The 24860-nt window shown below is 39.5% G+C and overlaps 2 pseudogenes; both read left to right on the top strand.

Annotated features, from left to right (window-relative positions):
* The first annotated feature begins 5809 nt into the window (after nucleotides 1-5809).
* LOC719688 (ATP synthase F(1) complex subunit alpha, mitochondrial pseudogene) lies at nucleotides 5810-7224 on the top strand (annotated as a pseudogene).
* A 5636-nt stretch (nucleotides 7225-12860) lies between these two features.
* On the top strand, nucleotides 12861-13334 carry LOC711491 (large ribosomal subunit protein eL32 pseudogene; annotated as a pseudogene).
* The last annotated feature ends 11526 nt before the right edge of the window (nucleotides 13335-24860 follow it).

Raw genomic sequence — 24860 nt, forward strand, 5'->3', positions numbered from 1 at the left:
TTTCATTTTCATTTGCTTTAAAATACTGTTAAATAGTGATTTCTTGACTCATGAAGTTGTTCAAGAGTATATTGCTTAATTTCCACATCTTTGAGAATTTTCCAGTTCACAGTTTTCTAGTCCAGATTTCTAGTTTCATGGTGATTAGAAAATATGGTTGGTATTCTTTCATTTTTTTTTTTTTTTTGGAATTGTTAAAACTTGTTTTGTGTCCTAATATGTGCTCTGTCTTGGAGACTGTTTTATGTGCAGCTGAGAAGAATGTGTATACTAACATTGGGTGGAATAATCTTTATATATCTATTAGGTTCAATTTGCTTATAGTATTGTTCAAGTCCTTTATTTCCTTTTTGTTTTTCTTTCTGGTTGACCTATTTATTATTGAAAGAAGAGTATTGTATTCTCCTATTTTTTTTAAATCTAATTCTTCCTCTAGTTCTATCAATGTTTGCTTCATGTATTTGGCTGCTCTGCTGTTTGATGCATATATATTTATAAATGTTGTATTGTGAATTGACACTTTTATCAATATGATGTGTATTGTTTTTCTCTTGTGATAGTTTTTAACTTAATGTCTATTTTGTCTGATATATGTATGGGCACCCTTGCTATTTTGGTTACCTCTTGCATGGTATATATTTTTCTATTCCTTCATTTTCAGCCTATGTGTGTTTTCAAAGCTAAGTGAATCTCTTGTAGGTAGCATGCATTTGGATTTTTAAAACATTGATTCTGCCACTCTGTCTTTTGATTGCATAGTTTAATCCATTCACACTTAATTATTGATAAGGAAGGGCTTACTGTTGCAATTTTGTTAATTGTTTTCAATATGTCTTAGGGTTGTTTGTCCCTCTTTTCCTCTCTTGCTGCCTTTTGTGTTTCATTGATTTTTTTTTTTTTTGTAGTGGTATGCTTTGAGGCCTTTCTTATTTTCTTTGGTATGTCTTCTATAGCAATTTTCTCTGTATAAAACATTTTATAGCTATAACTATTTAAACTAAAAATTTAATTCAATTGCATACAAAACCTCTACTCTTTTACCTCCAATTCACCTTACATTATCAGTGTCACAAATTATACTTTTAATATTTTGTATCCATTAATATAATTTAATAATTATGGTTATTTTATGCTTTTATTTATACCTGATTTAAAAGTAATTTATGGACCACTATTGTAGTATGACAAGATTCTGCTTTTTTTTTTTTTTTTTGACAGAGTCTCACTCTGTTGCTCAGGCTGGAGTGCAGTGGTGCAATCTCAGCTCACTGCAAACTCTGCCTCCTGGGTTCACGCCATTCTCCTGTCTCAGCCTCCTGAGTAGCTGGGACTATAGGAACCCGCCACTATGCCCTGCTACTTTTTTTTTTTTTTTGTATTTTTACTAAAGACGGGGTTTCACCATGTTAGCCAGAGTGGTCTCGATCTCCTGACCTCGTGATCTGCCTGCCTTGGCCTCCCAAAGTGTGGGATTACAGGCGTGAGCCACCACGCCCGGCCTAGATTCTGCATTTGACTATATGTTTACCTTTACCAGAACCTTATACTTTTGTATGCTTTCAAGTTGGTATCTAGCTTTCTTTTATTTCAACTTGAAGTACTACTATTAGTAATTCTAGCAAGGCAGGTTAATGGTGATGAACTTCTTCAGCTTTTGTTTATCTGGGAAGGTCTTTATTTCTCCTTCATTTTTGAAGGACAGATTTGCTCTGTATTCTTAGTTGGCAATTTTCTTTCTCTTTCAGCCCTTTGAATATACTACCCCATTCCCTTTCAGTCTGGAATGTTCCTGCTGATGAGTTTGCTGATAATCTTATGAGAGTTCTCTTGTATATAAGTCACTTTTCTCTTGCTGCTTTCAAGATTCTCTGTCTTTGACTTTTGACTGATTATAATGTGTCATGGTGTTGGATCTTTAGGTTCATCTTAGATAGAGTCCTTCAAGCTTCTGAAATTTGGTTGTCAGTTTCCTTTTTCAGATTTGGGAAGTTTTCAGCCATTTCTTCAAGTAAGCTCTCTGCCACAGGCTACTCTTCCTCGTGCAGTCTGTGGACTCAGTTGTCATCTGCCATCACTGTCTACTTATCTTTCAACTGCCACAAATGGATTCCAAAAAAATCTCCAAAAGAAACTGTTACTATGACAAGATGGCCAACTAGACACAACCAGGAAGCTCTGCTCCCACTGAGAGAGACCAAAATATTGAGTACACCAACATATTTTGAGCCCATCTTCCGAGAGAAAATACTGAGAGTCATTAAAGAGGTGATGCAGACAACAAGGCTGAAGAGGGAGGAAGCTGGGAACCCTGCACAGGATACTTGCGTGACAGGGCTAGTTCCCAGACCTGAATGTCTCCTGGGGAAGGGATAAGTGAAGGGATGGAGGGACAGGCCACTCTCACTGTGGACCTCTGGGATCCTAGGTACATAGAACTTCACATTCTCCATGGACATATGAGCTGCCAGGGGGATCTTCAAAGAGAGTAGGCAGAGACAGGGCTTCACTGGCACGGAGTCCAGGAGCTTTTGTACATGTGGCAGCTGTGGCAGAGCATGGCCTAGACACCCATCCCCTACGGCTCCCCATCTCCGTATAAGCAACTCTAGCCTCAGCTGATTGCTGGCCCAGGAGAGAGTGTGGCTGGCTTTCTTGTGGGACTGGGAAACTTTTTTTTGTAGACCCTCCTGCCCACCAGCAGGACCCCTGCCTAGCCACCCTGCAGGAGGTGTGCACAGAGTAGCCTCTGCTGCCAAGCCTGGGTGCTTTGCTTTGCCTGAGTACCTTCCTGGTGGCCCGGGAGCACTTTGGATCCCCCAGAACAGCTAGGACCCAATCTCAAGGGTCTGGAGGATGAAGCTGAAATCAGTCCTAGCCCCCCAAAAACTACACAAATACATGGAAATTGAACAACTTACTCCAGAATAACGCCTCAGTGAACAATAAAATGAAGGAAGAAATAAAAAAATTCCTTGAAATAAATGAAAATAGGGACACAGCTTACCAAAATCTCTGGGACACAGCTAGAGCAGTATTAAGAGGCAAGTTTCTAGCACTAAGCACCTTCAGCAAGAAATTAGAAAGGTCTCAAATTAACAATGTACCTTTGCATCTAGAGGAACTAGAAAAAAAACAAGCCAACCCCAAAGTAAGCAGAAGATAATAAATACCTAAAATTAGAGAACTGAATGAAATTTAGACACAAAAATCCATACAAAAGATCAATGAAGCAAAGAGTTTTTTCTTCAAAAGAATAAACAATATTGGCAAGGTGCAGTGGCTCACACCTGTAATCCCAGCACTTTGGGAGGCCAAGGCAGGAGGATCACAAGGTTAGGAGATTGAGACCATCCTGGCTAACACAGTGAAACCCCTTCTCTACTAAAAATACAAAAAAAATTGTGCCGGGCGTGGTGGTGGGCGCCTGTAGTCCCAGCTACTCGGGAGGCTGAGGCAGAAGAATGGCATGAACCCAGGAGGCGGAGCTTGCAGTGAGCCGAGATCACACCACTGCACTCCAGCCTGGGTGACAGAGGGAGACTCCATCTCAAAAACAAAACAAAACAAAAACAAAACGAATAAACAAAATCAATAGACCACTAGCTATATTAATCAAGAAAAAAAGAGAAGATCTAAATAAATATAATCAGAAATGACAAAGAAGACATTGCAACTGGTCCCACAAAAACACAAAAGATCCTCAGAGACTGTTATGAAGAGCTCTATGTACACAAATTAAGAAAACCTAGAGAAAATGGATAAATTCCTGGAAACACACAAACTCCCAATATTGAACCAGAAAGAAACTGAAAACTTGAACAGACCAATAAGTTCCAAAATTGTATCAGTATTAAAGAAACTGCCAACCATAAAAGAAAAAAAAAGAAAAAGAAAAAAAAAGCCCTGGACCAGATGGATTCACAGACAAATTCTCTCAGAAATAAAAAGAAGAACTCAGACAAAAAAAGAATACCAATCATATTGAAACTATTCAAAAAAATTGAAAAGGAAGGGTACCTCTCTAACTTATCGTACAAAGCCAGAATCAGCCTGATACCAAAATCTGGCAGAGACACAACAAAAAAAGAAAACTTCAGGCCAATATACCTAATGAACATAGGTGCAAAAATTCTCAACCCAATACTAGCAAACTGAATCCAGCAGCACATCAAAAAGTTAATTTACCACAATAAGGCAGGCTTTACTCCTGGGATGCAAGGCTGGTTGAACATATGCAAATCAATAAATGTGATCCACCACAGTAACGGAATTAAAAGCAAAACCATATGATCATCTCAGTAGATGCAAAAAAAGCTTTCAACAAAATCCAACATCCCTTCATGATAAAAGCCCTCAACAAACTAGGCATCTAAGGTACATACCTCAAAATAATAAGAGCCATCTATACCAAACCCATCATACTGACTGGGCAAAAGCCAGAAGCAGTCCCCCTAAGAACAAAAACAAGACAATGATGCCTACTCTCACTGCTATTATTCAATGTAGTACTAGCAATCCTAGTCAGAGCAATTAGGCAAGAGGAAGAAATAAAAGACATCCGTGGCTGGGCATGGTGGCTCATACCTATAATCCCAACACTTTGAAAGGCCAAGGCGGGCAGATCATGAGGTCAGGAGATCAAGACCACCCTGGCTAACACGGTGAAACCCTGTCTCTACTAAAAATACAAAAACAAAAACAAAAAACAAACAAACAGAAAAGACGCCACATAGTAAAAGAAGAGGTCAAATTGTCTGTCTTCACTGACAGTACGATTTTCTCTTCTTTTTGAAACTGAGTCTCCCTCTGTTGCCCAGGCTGGAGTACACTGGCATCATTTCACCTCACTGTAGCCTCTGCCTCCTGGGTTCAAGTGATTCACCTGCCTCAGCCTCCAGAGTAGCTAGGATTACAAGCATTCACCACCATGCCTAGCTAATTTTTGTATTTTTTAGTAGAGATGGGGTTTCACCACGTTGGCCAGGCTGGTCTTGAACTCCTGACCTCAAGTGATCTGCCCGCCTTAGCCTACCAAAGTGCTGATATTACAGGTGTAAGCCACCATGCTTGGCCACTGATAATATGATTCTATATCTAGAAAACCCTAAAGACTCTGCCAAAAGGCCCATCAAACTGCTAAATGACTTCAGGAATGTTTCAGAATACAAAAATGATGTACAAAAATCAATAGCATTTATATATGTAACTGAGTACCTCAGCCTCGAAATACATTTTTAAACTATTTTTTCCCTCTCCTTCCTAATCTCAGAATGTAGCCTTGTAGTGTAAGATTCGTTACGCCCTTTCCCAACAGACATATCTGTGCACAGTGCTTGCCCATCTAACTATGTGCTTGCTTAGAAATTCCAGGAGCCAATTTTGAAGCAAATCAGGCAGAGAGACCCAGCCGCAGATCTTCCCACTCAAGGGGAGTTATGCCCAAGTCAGGATGATGCAAATCAGATCTCTAGATGGGCGATGATTTGAGATAACTATGGGAACAAGACATGCAGCTATGCACTCCCTTTTCACTACTCATGTTCATATCCCCATACCTTTTTCCTTCTTAAATCCCTTCACTCAGCCCAGAAGGCTGAGATGGCTCTTTTAAGGCTTATGCCCAGACATTCTCCCGTCTGCTAGCATTTGACCAACAAAAGTTGCTTTCCTTTCACCACACCTCAGTTCTCATGCTTTGACTTCTGAGAGGAGAGCAGCTGGATTTGAGCTGGTTACATATACACCAATAATGTTCAAGCTGAGAGCCAAATCAAGAACACAATCCCATTTACAGTAGCCACACACAAAAATGAAATATCTAGGAATACAGCTAATCAAGAAGGTTAAAGATCTCTACAAACCTGACAACGTTGGTGTTGTCGTGTTTGGAAATGATAAACTAATTAAGGAAGGAGATACAGTGAAGAGGACAGGAGCCATTGTGGACGTTCCAGTTGGTGAGGAGCTGCTGGGTCGTGTAGTTGATGCCCTTGGTAATGCCATTGATGGAAAGGGTCCATTTGGTTCCAAGACCCATAGGCGAGTTGGTTTGAAAGCCCCTGGAATCATTCCTTGAATTTCAGTGCGGGAACCAATGCAGACTGGCATTAAGGCTGTGAATAGCTTGGTGCCAATTGGTCATGATCAGCGTGAGCTGATTATTGGTAATGAACAGACTGGGAAAATCTCAATTTCTATTGACACAATCATTAACCAGAAACGTTTCAATGATGGATCTGATGAAAAGAAGAAGCTGTACTGTATCTATGTTGCTATTGGTCAAAAGAGATCCACTGTTGCCCAGTTGGTGAAGAGACTTACAGATGCAGATGCCATGAAATACAACATTGTGGTGTCAGCTATGGCCTCGGATGCTGCCCCACTTCAGTAACTGGCTCCTTACACTGGCTGTTCCATGGGAGAGTATTTTAGAGACAATGGCAAACATGCTTTGATTATCTGTGATGACTTATCCAAACAGGCTGTTGCTTACCATCAGATGTTTCTGTTGCTCTGCCAACCCCCTGGTCATGAGGCCTATCCTGGTGATGTGTTCTACCTACACTCCCGATTGCTGGAGAGAGCAGCCAAGATGAACAATGCTTTTGGTGCTGGCTCCTTGACTGCTTTGTCAGTCATAGAAACACAGGCCGGTGATGTGTCTGCTTACATTCCAATGAATGTCATTTCTATCACTAACAGACAGATTTTCTTGGAAGCAGAATTGTTCTACAAAGGTATCCACCCTGCCATTAATGTCGGTCTGTCTGTGTCTCGTGTCGGATCTGCTGCCCAAACCAGGGCTATGAAGCAGGTGGCAGGTACCATGAAGCTGGAATTGGCCCAATATTGTGAGGTCACTGCTTTTGCCCAGTTCAGTTCTGACCTCGATGCTGCCACTCAACAACTTTTGAGTTGTGGTGTGTGTCTAACTGAGTTGCTGAAGCAAAGACAGTATACTCCCATGGCTATTGAAGAACAAGTAGCAGTTATCCATGTGAATGTAAGGGGCTATCTTGAGAAACTGGAGCCCAGCAAGATTACAACATTTGAGAATGCTTTCTTGTCTCATGTTGTCAGCCAGCACCAAGCCCTGTTGGGCACTATCAGGGCTGATAGAAAGATCTCAGAAGAATCAGATGCAAAGCTGAAAGAGATTGTAACAAACTTCTTGGCTGGATTTGAAGCTTAAAATCCTATGGATTCACATCAAATGCCAGTTCAGTTTTGTCATTGTTTATTCTAGTAAATTAGTTTTATTTGTGAAAGGGTTACTCTCATACTCCTTATGTACAGAAATCACGTGAAAAATAAAGATTCCATAATGTGAAAAAAAAGATCGCTACAAGGAGAACTGCCAATCACTGCTGAAAGAAATCACAGATGACACAAATAAATAAATTTTTTAAAAATTCCATGCGGATGGATTGGAAGAATCCATATTGTTAAAATGGCCATGCTGCCCAAAGCAGTTTAAAGATTTAATGTTATAACCATCAATGTCAGTTTTCACAGAACTAGAAAAAAACTATTCTGAAATTCATATAGAACCAAAAAAAAGTCCGAATAGCTAAAGCAATCCTAAGCAAAAAGAACAAGCCTGGAGGCATCACACTACCCAACTTCAAACTATACTGTAAGGTTACAGTAAGCAAAACAGCTTGGTACTGATACCAAAAAGACAGATGAATGGAACAGAATAGATAATCCAGAAGTGGTTCTATACCTATAGCCATCTGCTCTTTGACAAAGCCCACAAAAAATGGGAAAAGGACACCCTATTCAATAAATAGTGCTGGAATAACTAGCTAACCATATGCAGAAGAATGAAACTGGACCCCTACCTTTCATCATATACAAAAATTAACTCAACATGAATTCAAGATTTAAATTTACAACCTCAAACTATAAGAATCCTGGAAGAAAACCTAGGAAAAATAGTATTCTGGACATGAGCCTTGGCAAAGAATTTTTGGCTAAGTCCCCAAAAGCAGTTGCAACAAAACCAAAAACTGACAAGTGGGACCTAATTAGATTAAAAAGCTTCTGCTCATCAAAAGAAACTGTCAGTAGAGTAAACAGACAACCTACATAATAGGAGAAAATATCTGCAAACTGTGAATCCAACAAAGGTTTAATATCCAGAACCTATGAGGAACTTAAATCAAGAAAAAACAAACAAACAAATAACCTCAATAAAAAATGGGCAAAGGACATGAACAGATACTTCTCAAAAGAAGACATATAAGCGGCCAACAAATGTATGAAAAAATGTCCAACATCACTAATCATCAGAGCAATGCAAATCAGAACCACAGTAAGATACCATCTCACTCCAGTCAGAATGGCTATTATGAAAAGGTCAAAAAACAACAGATGCTGGTGGGGCTGTGGATAAAAGGAATGCTTATGAACTGTTGAGGGGAATGTGAATTGGTTCAGTCATTGTGGAAAGCAATTGAAGATTTCTCAAAGAACTTAGAACTACCATTTAACCTACCAATCCCATTATTGGGCATATACCCAAGGGAAAATAAATCATTCTACCAAAAAGACACATAGACTTGTATGTTCATAACAGCGTTATTCACAATAGCAGAGACATGGAATTAACCTGGGTACTTATCAACAGTAGATTGAATTTTTAAAATGTAGTACATATACACCACAGAATACTACACAGCCATAAGAAAGAATGAATTCATATTCTTTTCAGAATCGTGGATACAACTGGAGTCTGTAACCCTAAGTAAATTATTATAATATAGGAATGGAAAACCAAATACAGCTTGTTCTCACTTGGAAGGGGAAGCTAAACACTGAGTACACATTGATATAAATATGGTAACACTAGACACTGTGAACTACTAGAAGGGGCGGGAGGGGGGATGGGTTGAAAAACTACCTGTTAGGTAATATGCTCACTACCTGAGTGATGGAATCTATATCCTAAACATCAGCATTACAGCACATACCTGTGTAAAAAACTTGCAGGTATATCCCCTGCATACAAAATAAAAGTCAAAATTATTTTTTTTTAAAAGAAATTGTTGTCATTACAGGAAGTGGTAGATAGTTTGGGTTTCTAGGCTGTTTCTGAATCATAGGGGAGTCCATGTGATTCTGTTTGACATAAGTATCCCTGCTCAAAACATTCTGGAAGGAATCAGCTTCATACATGGAGACATCTGTCATCTCTCTGAGGTAGAGAAAGCCTTCCAGGATATAAATGTTACTTGTATGTTCCATATTGTCTTTTATGTTATGTCAGGGTGGAAACAATGGAATAAAAAACTGGTTGAAGAAATCAATGTGGTGGGGGGACACAGGCAATGTCCTGGCTTGCAGGAGGATAAGAGTAATAAATTAGTTTACACTAGTGCTTTTAATGCATATTTGGAGGTGAAATGGTCAGAAATGAAGATGAATCTCTGTATTTCTTAACTCTTCACCTCTATAGCGATCACTACTCTCAGACAAAATTGACTGTGGACAAAAAGATGGTGGAAGTGAATGGTGTTTTTCCTCCCCTACATCCCTAACATCCTGAATCCCTTCCCTTAAGTCTGTGACCACTGGGATACTTGGTCCCACTAGGATAGCTTTTTTCCACTGTGATTCCTCATCTACATGTTCAGTGTTGTCAGAAGAATGATGTTCTTTTCCAGATAGATGAATTACACAGCATTTAAATTTATCTTATTTCATTTTTTATGAGAAGTTATAAAATTGGAATAAAAAGCAGAAACAAGGAAAGGGATCTTCTGAAGTATACATTTTATAAGATCCAAGGAATTAGTACCTGGAAAAATAAACTGTAATATTTAAAATTAGTTTATATATGGAGATAATTATGTTTCTTGCTAACATGCCTATCACCCTACTGATTCTCAATTTGAAATAAGCATTATAACTTTTATATGTCTGAATATGAAATTTTACAACTTTGACAGAAGAGGCCAGAGAACTAGCTTGCTCTTTTCCCACCATGTAGGAATAAAACAAGAAATCAGCAGTCTGCAGTCAGTAGTTACTGGAACTCAAATATAATGATGCCTTGATCTTGGACTTCCCAGCCACCAGAACTATGAGAAATAAATATTCCTTGTTTAAGCCACCCACTTTATGGTAATTTGTTACATCAGCCTGAACTGATTAAGACAAAAATGCTAAGAAACAGAAGGACCACAAAGTAAAATTCTGTAACTCATTCTGGAGTTTTAGATCTACTACAAAGCTCTAGAATCCAGTAGGTCTTCATGGACTGAATATAGTACCAGCAAGGGGGATGTGGACATGAGCCAGATCCTAACACAAAGGATATTTGCCCTCAAACCTCCTTTATGGTTCCTCCCAGGAGTGTGCAGCCCAGAATGAAGGTTTGATGGAGTGACTGGTGCCACAGGTATGAGCAATCGGTTCATAATTGGGGCAACAGTTTGGAATCAAAGAATCATGATTGTTCTTGTAAATTATACTTATGGACCAAAGAGGCACATTGGGCTCAGAACATAGCAATTTTTCTCCTAGGTCTGTCAGCCTGTATATCTTTTACAGGCCAGGTATGTGAAGAGTCTGCATGTGAGAGAGGTCTTAAAATCCATACAATATACATTTTGTACACAATTTCAGAATTCATAACAGATTATGCTCAAGATACTGCATTTTGTCTAGTGTGTTTTTACATTATAATTTCACAGGGTAACAGCTTCTCATTTTCAATGCCAGGTTACTTTTATGTGATAGTCACATTTTGTACCAATCTGGTGTTCAGATTTTATATTGCTTGATATGATTTTTTTTTTAAGTGCATAATCACTTTCTTAAAGTTTCTGTTTAAAAACTTACAGGAAGCATGACACAATATAAATTATATTAGAGATGGAATATTTAATATCCCCTAAAATACCAAATAACTTACCAGTATCCCAGTATTTAAATATACAGTTGATAACTCAAAGTAATTTATGACTGTTTCTTTGTAATCATTTTGATGTCACAGGTTGTTTAAGGCTTAATGATGATTAAGAACATTTAGTGAATTTATGCACACTTTAATGAATTGATTTAACATTTCAGCTGTTTATGTGCAAGGACCCATAAAATTATCAATTTAAATGACTTGAGAATTAAAATATAATAGTTTATTCTTGGAGCATTACTTTTTCTCTCTCCAGTTATTGATCAGGCTACCAAATGCTTTTTAAAAAAATCTGTGTTTTAAATATTTTTATGTATTTACTTATTTTGAGATGGAGTTTCACTCTTGTCACCCAGGCTGAAGTGCAATGGCGCGATCTCGGCTCACTGCAACCTGCGCCTCCTGGGTTCAAGTGGTTCTTTTGCCTCAGTCTCCTGATTAGCTGGGACTACAGGCGTGTGCCACTATGCCAGGCTAATTTTTTGTATTTTTAGTAGAGACGGGGTTTCACCTTGTTAGCCAGGATGATCTGGAACTCCTGACCTCATGATCTACCTGCCACAGCCTCCCAAAGTGCTGGGATTACAGGTGTGAGCCACCACACACAGCCGGCAATGTTTTTTAACTTGTAGTTTAGTCTTCAGACCCTCTCAAATTACTTACTGAATTAAAGTATGCCTTTTATAAGAAACAACATTCTAGTAATATAAAAAAAATTCGGATCTCTTCTTTTACTTTCCATTTAACTTCAGGTACATTTTGGAGGGCATTCTTGTGCTTGCTTCATGGAACCTCACTTGCTTTTAGGTGAATTCAAAATTCTGATGTTAATCCCTTGTATTAGGGTTCTCTTGAGGAACATAAGTAATAGGATATATGTATATACGAAAGAGAGTTTATTAAGGAGTATTGACTTACACGATCACAAGGTAAAATCCCATGATAGGCTGTCTGCAAGTTGAGGAGCAAGCAAGCCAGTGGTGGTTCAGTCTGAGTCCCCAAACCTCAAAAGTAGGGAAGCTGACAGTGCAGCGTTCAGTGTGTGACCAAAGGCTCGAGAGCCCCTGGAAAATCACTGGTGTAAGTCCAAGAGTCCAAAAGCTGAAGAACTTGGAGTCTGATGTTCGAGGGCAGGAAGCATCCAGCATGGGAGAAAGATGAAGGCTGCAAGACTCAGTAGTCCGCTCTTCCATCTTCTCCTGCCTCCTCGCTGGCAGCTGATTAGATGGTGCCCACCAGGTTGAGAGTGGGTCTGCCTCTCCCAGCCCACTGACTCAAATGTTAATTTCCTTTGGCAACACCCTCACAGACACACCCAGGAACAATACTTTGCATCCTTCAATCTAATCAAGTTGTCACTCAGTATTAACCATCTTCTTACTGAGCAGTTGACTCAATAACATTGCCAGAGAACTCTGTTAACAGAAGCATTGTTTGTTGTCCTAAGTCTGTCATAATATGCTGTATAACCTTTCAAGAAACATTTAAAATGTCCTCTTTCAAGCAATGAAATGTGTATTCCTTGAATTGAAAGAACTTGAGCCTCCTTGATGTGTTGCCTGACACGGTGGGAAAGGTGAGCCCCTGAGTGGGGGACTCATCCCGGATCCCATTCTCTCACAGGTTTGTGAAAGCGGAAGTCACTTTCCTTCTGACCTTGGCATGCATCCTGCTTCAAGAATGGAGCTGGAGGCATATCCATTCTGATTACAAAGAAAATTTAAGTCACTCTCCTACAGAATTTTAATTTCAATAATTGTTTTAGTAATTTGCAAGTATGTGGCATGTTTTGTCTTAACTAATAGAAAAAGTGTCCTTTTTCAAAAAGAGAAGTGTTAATATAATAATAATAGTAATGACTTCACAGGGTGTGTGTGTTGCGTTCCAAGCACTTTAAACATATGAACAATTTAATCCTCTCTTCCTGGGCACTGCCTATGGAGGTGGCAGCCATCTCCTCCTTGGCATCATGGCCGCCCTCGGACCCCTTGTGAAGGCCAAGATCATCAAAAAAAGAACCAAGAGGTTCATCCGGCACCAGTCAGACCGATATGTCAAAATTAAGCGTAACTGGTGGAAACCCAGAGGCAGTGACAACAGGGTTCGTAGAAGATTCAAGGACCAGATCTTGATGCCCAACATTGGTTATGGGAGCAACCAAAAAAAAAAGCACATACTGCCCAGTGGCTTCCGGAAGTTCCTGGTCCACAACGTCAAGGAGCTGGAAGTGCTGCTGATGTGCAACAGATCTTACTGTGCCGAGATTGCTCACAATGTTTCCTCCAAGAACCGCAAAGCCATCATGGAAAGAGCTGCCCAACTGGCCATCAGAGTCACCAACCCCAATGCCAGGCTGCGCAGTGAAGAAAATGAGTAGACAGCTCGTGTGCACGTTTTCTGTTTAAATAAATGTAAAAACTGCCAAAAAAAAAAAAGAAATTTAATCCTCACAGTAGTCCTTGGAGGATGATATCATCCTGATTTTGCAGATGAGACCACTGAGGCACAGAAAGGCCAAGCCTTATATGGCAGAGCTGGGATTTGAACCCAGGATGTCTGGCTCTTCATGCTGTTAGTTCACATTCTTAACTGTGGGCCAGATGTATGTAATTGGCTATCAAACGTGGTTCTGACACAAAATTCTACATCTAAATTCCAGTGTCCATTTTACATTTCTGCTAACCTGACGGGGGGAAATCTTTTATTTTAATATGACCAGGGATCCACATTTTGAAAAATATCGCCAGTGCAGTCCTGACGGCCACTTCTTCATTCTTAAGCACCTGGGAGGAAACTGTTCAGAAGTGATTTGTTAATGAAATGGTAAAATCAGCTCTGCCCTTGCTGATGAGTCAAGAATAATTACCAACGACTGAGTCCAGCCTCATGACCACTTTCTTGAGTGACATTTAGTTTGCATCCTAATTTGAAGTTTACAATTCTGGCAAGATATTGGACAGCTGCATGGATAATTTTGTTCACAAATATAGATGCAAAGCTCTATGCTGCGTTAAAGCTATTTTAAAGAGCATACTTTAGGACTAGTGTTTATTTCCTTGTGTCTAAATTTCCTGTTTTGCATTTGCTTCAGCTAAGATTGTTTTGGGCCAAACTTATCTTCCTACACAGACCCTTGGTATCATGTAAATCAAAATAGTCATTAAAACACAGGCATATCTAATTATATGACTCTTATTGTCACTACATTGAAGTTTTTCTAACATTCTTAAATTTTGTCTACATAATGAATATGTTTTTAACAGGAAAAAAAACTATATGTTTGATTGCCTGCTTATTTAAATAAAAAGAGAAAGAAGAGATAGAAGAATTATGTACTCTTTATTGGTTGCCAAACAATAAAAATATTTTTTTGGGGAAAAAAAGTAAACCCCATTGTTTCTTTGAACGTGCTTGTTCTTTCAGCTCAGTCCTAAGAGTGGATGATTACTGAGCACAGGGCCCTGAGATGAACTGAGGGACTCGCATCTCATTCAAGCCTCACAAAGCAGTGGAAGTATTAACGTTTCCTTCATTTTATAAAGAGCACACTGAAACTAAGAACAGTTGATTAGTTTGCCCAAGTTCTCAAGAGTAGTAAAATTTTAGCCATTAATTTAAAACAGACCATCTGGAGGTAGACTAGAGCTGAAAATGATCTCAATTAAAGGAAGGAATTCTGTCACTTTGTGGAGTTTTATGAAGAGATAAGATAGAAACCAACTTACTGAGTATTAAACAAAAGGCTATTTCCCAAAAACATCCTTCCACGTTCATTCTTCAATCAGTAAAGTTTTACTATGGTTAAGGCAGAAAAAGGGTTAGACACAATTCCTTTCTTCAAGAAGCTTAGAGGTTAATAGGGACACTACAATATCCGTGACACAACTTAAAAGCTATATAAAAATGGTATAGAAAGGTAAAGATTTCTCTGTGGAAGAGGTATAAAAAAGAAAATATTTTCCTCATGATAAGCTTGAAGGTTCTTCCTCCCTGAGAGGCTTAAAGAAGTCTTCATGATGGAGATCTAGAATCCATCTTTAGTTGGTTAGTGTGTGCACATGTGAGAGAGAAGGCCATGCTAGGCCTGATCCAAGAATGAGGCTGGAAATGGGTGTACTTTTAAGAAAATGAATAAATAAATAAATGATCTTGTTTGCGTAGGAGCCTGGAAGAGACTAATGGAAGCTGTGAATAGAAAGACCCTTTGAAGCCAATTTGGAGATGGCCTTGAAAACGAGGGAAGTATAGAATTTTCTTAAAAAGAAAATAAGAAACCTTTAAAGGATTGTATCTGGGGAGAGGCAAGATAATAACAAAATCTTCGAGGAGGGAATAAGCCCTTACCTCACTGCTGTTCACCTTGAGGGCTTACCCTTCACAGCATGCGCCCCTGTTCCTGGCCCTTCCTGTCGCCTAGGCGGAGTTCACTGTTAGCCCTTGTCAAGTGTGATCACCAGCTGGCTTGTCTACCTCTTCTTATCAGTGATTGGGCAGTCTTGATACTGAGCTTCCCAGCTGTGGACCCACAACTAAATTAATGTAAGACCCAAAGGTCTGAAACGCCCTTTAAGATGCTGCCCTTGAGAATAAAGAATGTTACATACCAGCAGAGGGTGTTAGGTTTATGCAAGAAGAAGATGGTGTGGTGGAAAAAATCTGAGAGTAAGAAAACTAAGAGAAGAGAAAATAATAAGAACAGTGATCATTTGTATTAAATAATGAGAGTGAAAATAGGGCTAACAGTATTTTACAGGTGGAGTGGGTCACAGGTTGTTGACATGTAACCAACAAGAATTGGACTACATGGCTGCAACCCTTTGTCTGCAAAAGCTCACATGTATTGGCTAGTAATGTTCAAGTAATTAACAGAGGACATTAATCAGTTAAATATCTATCTGCACATGTTTTCTCTAAAAAATTTCAGGTCTCTGCTGGACATGGTGGCTCATACTTGTAATCCCAGCACTTTGAGAGGCTGAGGCGGGTGGATCATAAGGTCAGGAGATTGAGACCATCTTGGCTAACACGGTGAAACCTCGTCTCTACTAAAAATGCAAAAAAAATTATTTGGGTGTGGTGGTGGGTGCCTGTAGTCCCAGCTACTCGAGAGACTGAGGCAGGATAATGGCGTGAACCTGGGAGGCGGAGCTTGCAGTGAGCCGAGATCATGCCACTGCACTCCAGCCTGGGCGACAGAGTGAGACACTGTCTCAGGAAAAAAAAAAAAAAAAAAAAAAAATTCGGGTCCCTATTTTTTTCTGTCTAATACTTCTGGCTTCAAGGATAGAGTCAAGAGAACTGAGACCAGGAATTGCAACCATTGCAATCAGGCAAATCCCCACAATGTCCCAGGTCAGAGAGTCAAGAGAGAGACAGCTAAACAATGGGACTATACCCACCTATGACATGACCTTTTAAAACATCTCTTTTTTTTGTGCTTCTTTAGATGGATAGAAGTGAACTTATGTCTATGCTTTGATTTTTGCAAAATTCTTAGGCTGTAAAAGATATAGTTGTGACTAGGAGACTAACTCTCATTTACCTCAGTCCTAAATTCAGTGTGTTCAGTATAACATTGAGGAAATAAATATCATAATAATGATTTCAGGAGTGACATATTAACTCCATATTTTTGAAAGAAAGTGTGGTCAGGCTCTGTGCTAAAAAAAATTCTACCTACTGATGTTCCAAAAGTGTGTCATGAGATGATCTGTTATACTGAAAACTAGATTTCTGTGAATGCGGAATGACTTTTGTGTCCTTTTCTTTCCATATTCAAATCTTATTTCACTTCTATGAGATTTCCCCTTATTTATGGGTTTCTTTAATCATATGCATAATTTTTATGTTGACATCTAGTAAAGGTATACACTTTTGTTTCATTTTTAGCATGGACCTAAGAAGCTCTTCCATCATAATCTATGGCTTTCATTACTGATTCTGTTTATAGATAGGATACAAAGATAATATAAAAATCAAAAACAAGTTGTAAACAAATTATTTTTAAAATTAGATTTTTCTCTTCAACTTAAATATTTCACCCTTCCAAAGGGTGAGGGAAGGGGGAAAGATGAAAGTGGCAGAATTAATGTAGAAATAAAGTGTTTGGAGCAGAGCTTGGGTTTTTTTCCCATAGAGCGAATACTAAATTTTATCAGTATAGTGATCCATCACAGTTTAAAGAAGCAACACATTTTCTGATTACAATGATAACTTTTAACATATCTAACATTTTAACATATCTATATCTTCTAATACATTAGACTTGAAAAATTCTGTAGTGGTTGCCTGTCTCAGCATTTTGCAAGCATCATCCTTGCTGTACCAAAACAGAGTTCACAAATTTTGGAAAGATGTGTGAGTGGCTGTACCTCTTCTGGGACTAGACAACTGACAGCAACGACTATACGTGCAAGTAGTCGTTCTCTGATGAGCTGAAACAGTCACTCATATCACTTCCCATGCTCTGTGGTTCACATGAGGAGCGCTGGTAGAGAAAGGCAGCTCTAGATCTTTGTAAGAAGGTAATAAGACACCAAACTGCTCTTCAATGGCAAGTGTTAATCTAATACATCTCTCCAAGGAGGGGCTGACGATGGGAGTTGAAAGCCACCAGATAGCAAGCACCCTGTGGCTCTCAAAATGAATGGGAAGGTACTTACACAAAGTTGGTGCCCCCCATACCTGTCTGGAGGCCTGGCTGAAGAGCCAATCCTAGTGTGCCCCTCCTATCATCGTGGCCACTCTAGGAGCCAGCCCCAGCCACAGGTTCCCTGCTAGGCAAGAGCTGTCATACTTCTACAAACTTCGAGTAGACTTAAAGTTTTCCTTTTGTCTTCTTCACCAGAGAAAGAAAAAGTTTACTTTTGGACAGGTTGCACTAAAGCACTTTAGATGTTCTCTTTTCTCTGGTGGAAGCCTGTGTCTTAGGAGACATGGGGAGCCTGCTGCTGGCTCACCTGTCATAGAACTGGATCGTGAAGCTTTCATCTGGTTTTTCCCAGGTGGGCATTTTAAACTTCTGCTTCAAAGTCTGTCTTTGTACTTTTAATAAATAAGACATTTTTACTGATGGAATCTGCAAGACAGGTTTGAAGGAAAAAATAAATGTCTCAAAGTGAAAGTCTATTTTTTCCATAAAGATGATATCATGAACAGTCATGTAAAAAACGTATTAAAAATAGCCTTTTTGAGTTGGGGATCTATTATGTTCAGTAGCTAAACTATAACACAGAAGACCACATGGAGCACATACATGAAATATTGTTGAGGTGGCCATTTGGAGTCCTGAGTTCTAGTAAGGACTCCACTTCAATTGGTCACATGATCAAGGATGGGCACATCACTTCTCCAGGACTTACGGTCTTCGTCTCTAAAGTGAAGGCTGAATATTACAGGTGCCCTTAAAGCCACAAAGCATCACACATTTCACACCTGTTTACCCTCTCTTTCTCTTAGACAACACTTTTTATCTCTTTTTTCTTTCATCAGAATGCCAGCGTCTCCTCTCCCCGTCTCATTCTTAGCTTCCTACTTCACCAGAAAACTGAAGCAATCGAAAAAGAATGTCCATGAGCTTCCAACATCACGTTGGCTTGTGGCTGTGATCTGAATGTGTCTCCTCCACAATTCAGGTATTGAAACTTAATGGCCAGTATGACAGTATTGAAAGATGGGCCTTTAAGGCCATGAGGACTCCTCCCTCATCAAAGGGATAAAGGTCTTTATAAACAAGGCTTCACACAGCATCTGGCCCTCTCGCCATGCTATCTTCTGCCAGGTGAGAATGCAGTGAGAAGGACCTCACCAGATGCCAAATGCTGTCTCCTTGATCCTGAACTTGTCAGCCTCTAGAACTGTGAGAAAATACATTTCTTTTCTTTTCTTTTCTTTTTGAGACAGTTTCACTCTTGTTGCTCAGGCTGGAGGGCAATGGCACAATCTTGGCTCACTGTAACCTCCACCTCCCAGGTTCAAGGGATTCTCCTGCTTCAGCCTCCCAAGTAGCAGGGATTACAGGTGTGCGGCACCACGCCTGGCTAATTTTGTATTTTTAGTAGAGATGGGGTTTCACCATGTTGGTTAGCCTGGTCTCGAACTCCTGACCTCATGTGATCCCCCTGCGTCGGCCTCCCAAAGTGCTGGGATTACAGGCATGAGTCACTGCACCCAGCCAATTTCTTTTCTTTACACATTACTCGGTCTGTGGTATTCTGTTATAACAGCACAAATAGACTGAGACCAAAATTGATACCAGGAGAATGTTGCTACCACAAATACCCGAAAATGTAGAAGCAGCTTTGGAACTGAGTCATGGGTAGAGGCTGGAACCATTTTAAAGGGAATACTGAAAAAGCCTGTATGGCCAAACATGGCACATTAAGGGTGATTCTGGTGAGGGCTCAGAAGAAAAGGAGAGCTGTAGGGAAAGCCTGAACCTTCTTAGTTTATCTTAGACAAATTCTTATATTATCTCAGTGGTTGTGACCAGAATACTGGTAGGAATATGGACAGTGAGGGCCTTTATTAGGTATCTTAGAGAGAAATGAGAAACACCTCACTGGAAACTGGAAGAAAGGCCATCATTGTTACAAAGTAGCCAAGAATTTGACTGAATTATGTTCCTGCCTCAGTATTTTGTGGGAGGCAGAAGTGAAGAGTGATGAACTAAGATACTTGATGAAAGAAATCTCTAAGCAGCAAAGTGTTGAAGGAATTGCCTGGCTTCTCTTAACTGCTCCTAGCAAAATGCAAAAAGAGAGAAATGACTTAAAGATGGAATTTATAATCAAAAGGGAAGCTATCACATGTAAAGAATGTAAAGATTTGAAAAATTCTTAGCCTGGCCATGTAAATAATAAAAAAGCATGTTTAGTAAAGAAAACCAAGGTTGTGCCCAATTGACAGTCTAATAAGCAGATTAGTGTGAATAGCAGGAAGCCAGGAGCTATTTATCAAGATAATGGGAAAATGACCCCAAAGACATTTCAGAGATCTTCGAGGCCACCACACTTTTCATAGGCAGAGTTCTAGGGCCTTGGGGGCAGAACAGGTTTGAGGGAGGGGCCCAGGATGCCCTTGGGAACTTGAGGCTTACCATCCAGGGTCACCTCAAATCTCTGTTCCCTGCATTCTGGCACAGTGCTCCTTGGTTCCCCAGCTATGGCTCAAGTAGGCCCAGGTGTGGCTCAAGCCACTCCTTCAGAAGGTATAGGCCATAGCACTTGGCAGCATCCATGTAGTGCTAACTCTGTAAGTGCACAGAGTTCAGGAGCTTTGAAGGCCTGGCTTCCTCCCCTTGGTTTCAGAGAATGCCATAGAGTGTCTCCACCAGAGAAATGCACAGTGGAGCTGTGTGAGTGAGGCCACCTCAGAGAGTACTCACTAAAACAAAGTCTACTGGAACCATAGGGCAGGGCCACGCTGGAGACCTCCACATTTTAGAGTCACCAGCATGCAATGCCAGCGTAAAAGAGCTGCAGGCAGAGACTCCAACCCATGAGGGCTGTGGTGTGGGCTATGCCCAGCAAAACTATGGGGTTGTGGCCTTTGGAGCCTTGGGGATCCAACCCCTGCCCCAGTCTGCCTTGAAGGTAAAACATGGAGTCAAATAAAATTATTCTCAAGCCTTAAGACCTAATGTTGCTTGCCCTTTTGGGTTTTGGACTCACTCAGAACTTGTTACCCCTTTCTTTTTGCCAATTTCTTCTGCCTTTCAGGATGGGAATGTCTATCTTACACTTGTACCACCATTGTGTTTTGGAAGCAAATAACTTATTTGACTTTGCCGCCTCATTGCTGGAGGGAAATTTGCCTCAGGATGAATTGTTCCTTGAGTCTCACTCATACCTGATTTACGTAAACCTCTGGACTTTAGACTTTTGAGTTGTTATTGGAATGAATGAAAACTTTTGGGGCTATTGGTATGGAATTAATAATGTATTTTGCACATGAGAAGGACATGAATTTTGAGTGGCCAGAGAAGAATGCTACGGTTTGAATGTATTTCTGCCAAAATTAATATGTTGAAACGTAATGAAGAATGTGATCATATTGAGAGGTGAGGCCTTTAAGAGAAATTAGGCCATGAGAACTCCTCCTCCATGGATAGGATTAAGGACTGCCTTAGTCCATTTTATGCTGTTACACAGAATACCACAGACTGGGTAATTTATAATAAATAGAAATTTATTGGCTCACTATTCTGGAGCTGGAAAGTCCAAGATCAAGGGGCTGACTCCTGGCTAGAACCTCCGTGTGTGTTTTTTCATGGTGAAGGGCATACAAAAAAGGGTGAGAGAGAAAAAAGCAGGCCAAACTGGTCCTTTTGGAAGGAGCTCACTCCTACAAGAGCAACATTAATCCATTTATGAAGGCAGAGCCCTCATGGTGCAATCACCTCTTAACATTCCCACCTCTTAATACTATCGTAATAGCAATTAAGTTTCTAACACATGCTTTTTGGGAGGACACATTCGAACTGCAGCAAGACCCTTAAAAAACGGGCTTAAATGCAACATTTGGCTCTCTTGCCCTTCTGCCTTCTGTCATGTGCACAGGCAGCAAGAAGGGCCTCGCCAGACATCAAATTCTGGCATCTTGATTTCAGGCTTCACAGTTTTTATACCTGTGAAAAAATTAATTACCCAATCTGTGGTCATCTGTCATAGCACAAAATGAACAAAGACACTTACCCATCAGCACCTAAACCCAGAGGCTGCCTCCTCACCTTTTAACTTAGACTAACTACCCTTTCTCATATACAAAGCTCATACTTCACCTATTCAAAAATAGAAGTCACAAGATTAGCTCACCTCTGGCCTTTGGATTTTTCTCTGATAATCATGCAAAGCTGAGTTGCTCATCCCATGACTGTTAGGTAAAGACAAAAAAACTTTATTTCTTTCATCTCCCTGTCTACCCATTCCCCTTTCACCCTCACCCCTGGTATCTTTGATGTTCCCTGAACTGGCCAGGCACTCTCCAGCCATAGTCCTTTTAATGGTTCTGTCCACCTGAAACGTCCAACTGAAACGTTCTTTCCACAAATATCTACGGTATTTTTACGTACATGTACATAGTGAATGACTACCATAATCAAGCTAATTAACATATCCATCACCTCACGTATTTACCTTCCTTTTTTATTGTATGAGAACTCTTAATACCTATTCTCTTAGCAGATTCCAAGTATACAATACAGTATTATTAACAAGAGTCACCATGCTGTACATCAGATCTCCAGAACTTATTTATCTTGCATAACTGAAATTGGGCTCTTTAATCAACATCTCCCAACATCCCCTACCCCCAACCCCTGGCAAACATTATTCTACTCTCTGCTACCTGGATATTTTGTCTATGTACATTTTAGATTGCACAAAATAATTTGCTGTTATAATGAGTGGTATTGCATTGGATCCACAAATCAAGTTAGGAAGACATCTTGACAACATTGAGTCTCTCTATCCATGTACGTGGAATAGCTCTCTATTTTTTAGTTCTTTGATTTCTTTCATCAGCTTTATAACTTTCCTCATATAGATCTTATACAAATTTAGTAGATGTATATCTACGTTTTTAATTTCTAGGGGTGCTAATGTAAATGATACTCTGTTTTTAAATTTAAATTCCACTTGTTTATTGCTGGTGTATAAGAAAGTGATTGCTTTTTGGATATTAGCTGTGCTTTTATTTTTATTTCCCTCATTTTGCTTGTTTTGAATTTATTTTGTTCTTCTTTCTTATTTCTTAATTAAGAACTTATTGACTTGAGGACACAAACGATCCTGAAGAGCCAAAACAATATTTAGCAAAAAGAACGAAGCTGGAGGCATTATACTCCCTGATTTCAAAACATATTATAAAGTCATATTAATCAAAACCACATAGGTACTGGCATAAAAACAGACACATTGACCAATGGAACAGGATAGAAAGTCCAGAAATAAACCTAGCCATTTGATTTTTGACAAAGGTTCCTAGAACACACAGTGGGGAAAGCACAGCCTTCTCAATAAATGCTTTGGGAAAAACTGAGTATCCACATGTAGAAGAATGAAATGAGATCATATACAAAAATTAACTCTAAATTGATGAAAGACTTAAATATAAGACTTGAAACTGTAAAACTATTACATGAAAACAGAGAAAATGCTCCAAGAGACTGGTTTGATCAGCAATTTTTTGGATATAACCCTGAAAGCATAAGGAACAAAAGCAAAAATACACAAATGGGATGACATCAAGATGAACTATCTTCATTGTATTATTTGATGAATAGAAGTCATTAATTTATAGAAGTTCAATTTAATAAACTTTAAAAATATTTGGTGTCTTTTTGGTCCTGTTTAAGAAATTTTTGCCTATCTCAAGGTCATGGAAGATATTTTGTACTGTTTTGTTATAGAATTTGTATTGTTTTTACTGTCTAAGCTTCCACATTGTGGCCTATGATCCATCCTGAATAAATGTTGCTAAAAATTAAACTTTGACTTAGCTTAATATAAATGATATTTATATTTGCGTATTACATATGAGAATTATTTTACTATAATAACTATAATTAAGGCAGAATAGATCATTTAAATACATATTCATGAAGATGCCACTTCCATTCAACAGGCAAAGGATAATCTTTTCAATAAAATTTACTAGATCAGTTAGATATCTGTAGGTGTGGTGGTTAATTTTATGTTTAAACTTGGCTGGGCCACAGTGCCCAGATACTTGGTCAAACATTATTCTGAATGTTTCTGTCAAGATTTTTTCATCTAGATAAGAATAATATATAAGTCAGTGGACTTAGGGTAATGCACATTACCCTCCGTAGTATGGATGGGCCTTCTCCAGTCAGTTAAAAGACAATACAGCAAAGACTGGCCAGGCACGGTGGCTCACGCCTGTAATCCCAGCACTTTGGGAGGCTGAGGCGGGCGGGTCATGAGGTCAGGAGATCGAGACCATCCTGGCTATGGTGAAATCCTGTCTCTACTAAAAATACAATAAATTAGCCGGGCGTGGTGGCAGGCGCCTGTAGTCCCAGCTACTGCTGAGGCAGGAGAATGGCGTGAACCTGGGAGGCGGAGCCGAGCGAAACTCTGTCTCAAAATAAAAACCATATCAGTATGTCTATTCAGACAAATGTTTTTTATATATATATACACACACACACATATATATACATATATATATATATATATATATATATATATATTTTTTTTTTTTTTTTTTTTTTTTTTTCAGAGTCTTACTCTGTCACCCAGGCTGGAGTGCAGTAGCGTGATCTTGGCTCACTGCAACCTCCATCTCCTGGATTCAAGCGATTCTCCTGCCTCAGCCTCCCAAGTGACTGGGATTACAGGTGCCCATCACCATGCCCAGCTTACATATATATATATGTGTGTGTGTGTGTGTGTGTGTATGCATTTCTGGTAGAGACAGGGTTTCACCATGTTGGCCAGGCTGGTCTTGAACTCTTAACCTCAGGTGATCCGCCTGCCTTGGCCTCCCAAAGTGCTGGCATAAGCCACTGAGCCTGGCCAGAAAAATGTTATTTATATTCTAATGGTACCAACTTCAATACCCTTTATCACTCTGAACCACAGTTTTTTAATTTAATAAGGAAAATTTGGGTAGAAAAATGTATTAAAATATATATTAATCTGTCAAATACTACACAAAGACAAGTCCTTAAATGGGTTAGGCAATATGCTGAAGTTGAACACCGGTAAAACGTTGAGTAACCCCTCCATAGAATTCCCATAGAAATCTCTTCCTGACCATAAAGCTAAGATCATTGCCCTCCCTCACTACCAGAGGGATGTGATTTTAGCATTTGTATCCAATTTGCGGGTAGCCTAAGCCATCAGTGAGATATTTGGCATTCTGTATCTAAGCATGTTCCCTCACCACCACATTTCTTCATTTCTCTTGGTTC

The sequence above is a fragment of the Macaca mulatta genome, chromosome 15 (genome assembly GCF_049350105.2).
Source record: "Macaca mulatta isolate MMU2019108-1 chromosome 15, T2T-MMU8v2.0, whole genome shotgun sequence".
NCBI lineage: Eukaryota > Metazoa > Chordata > Mammalia > Primates > Cercopithecidae > Macaca > Macaca mulatta.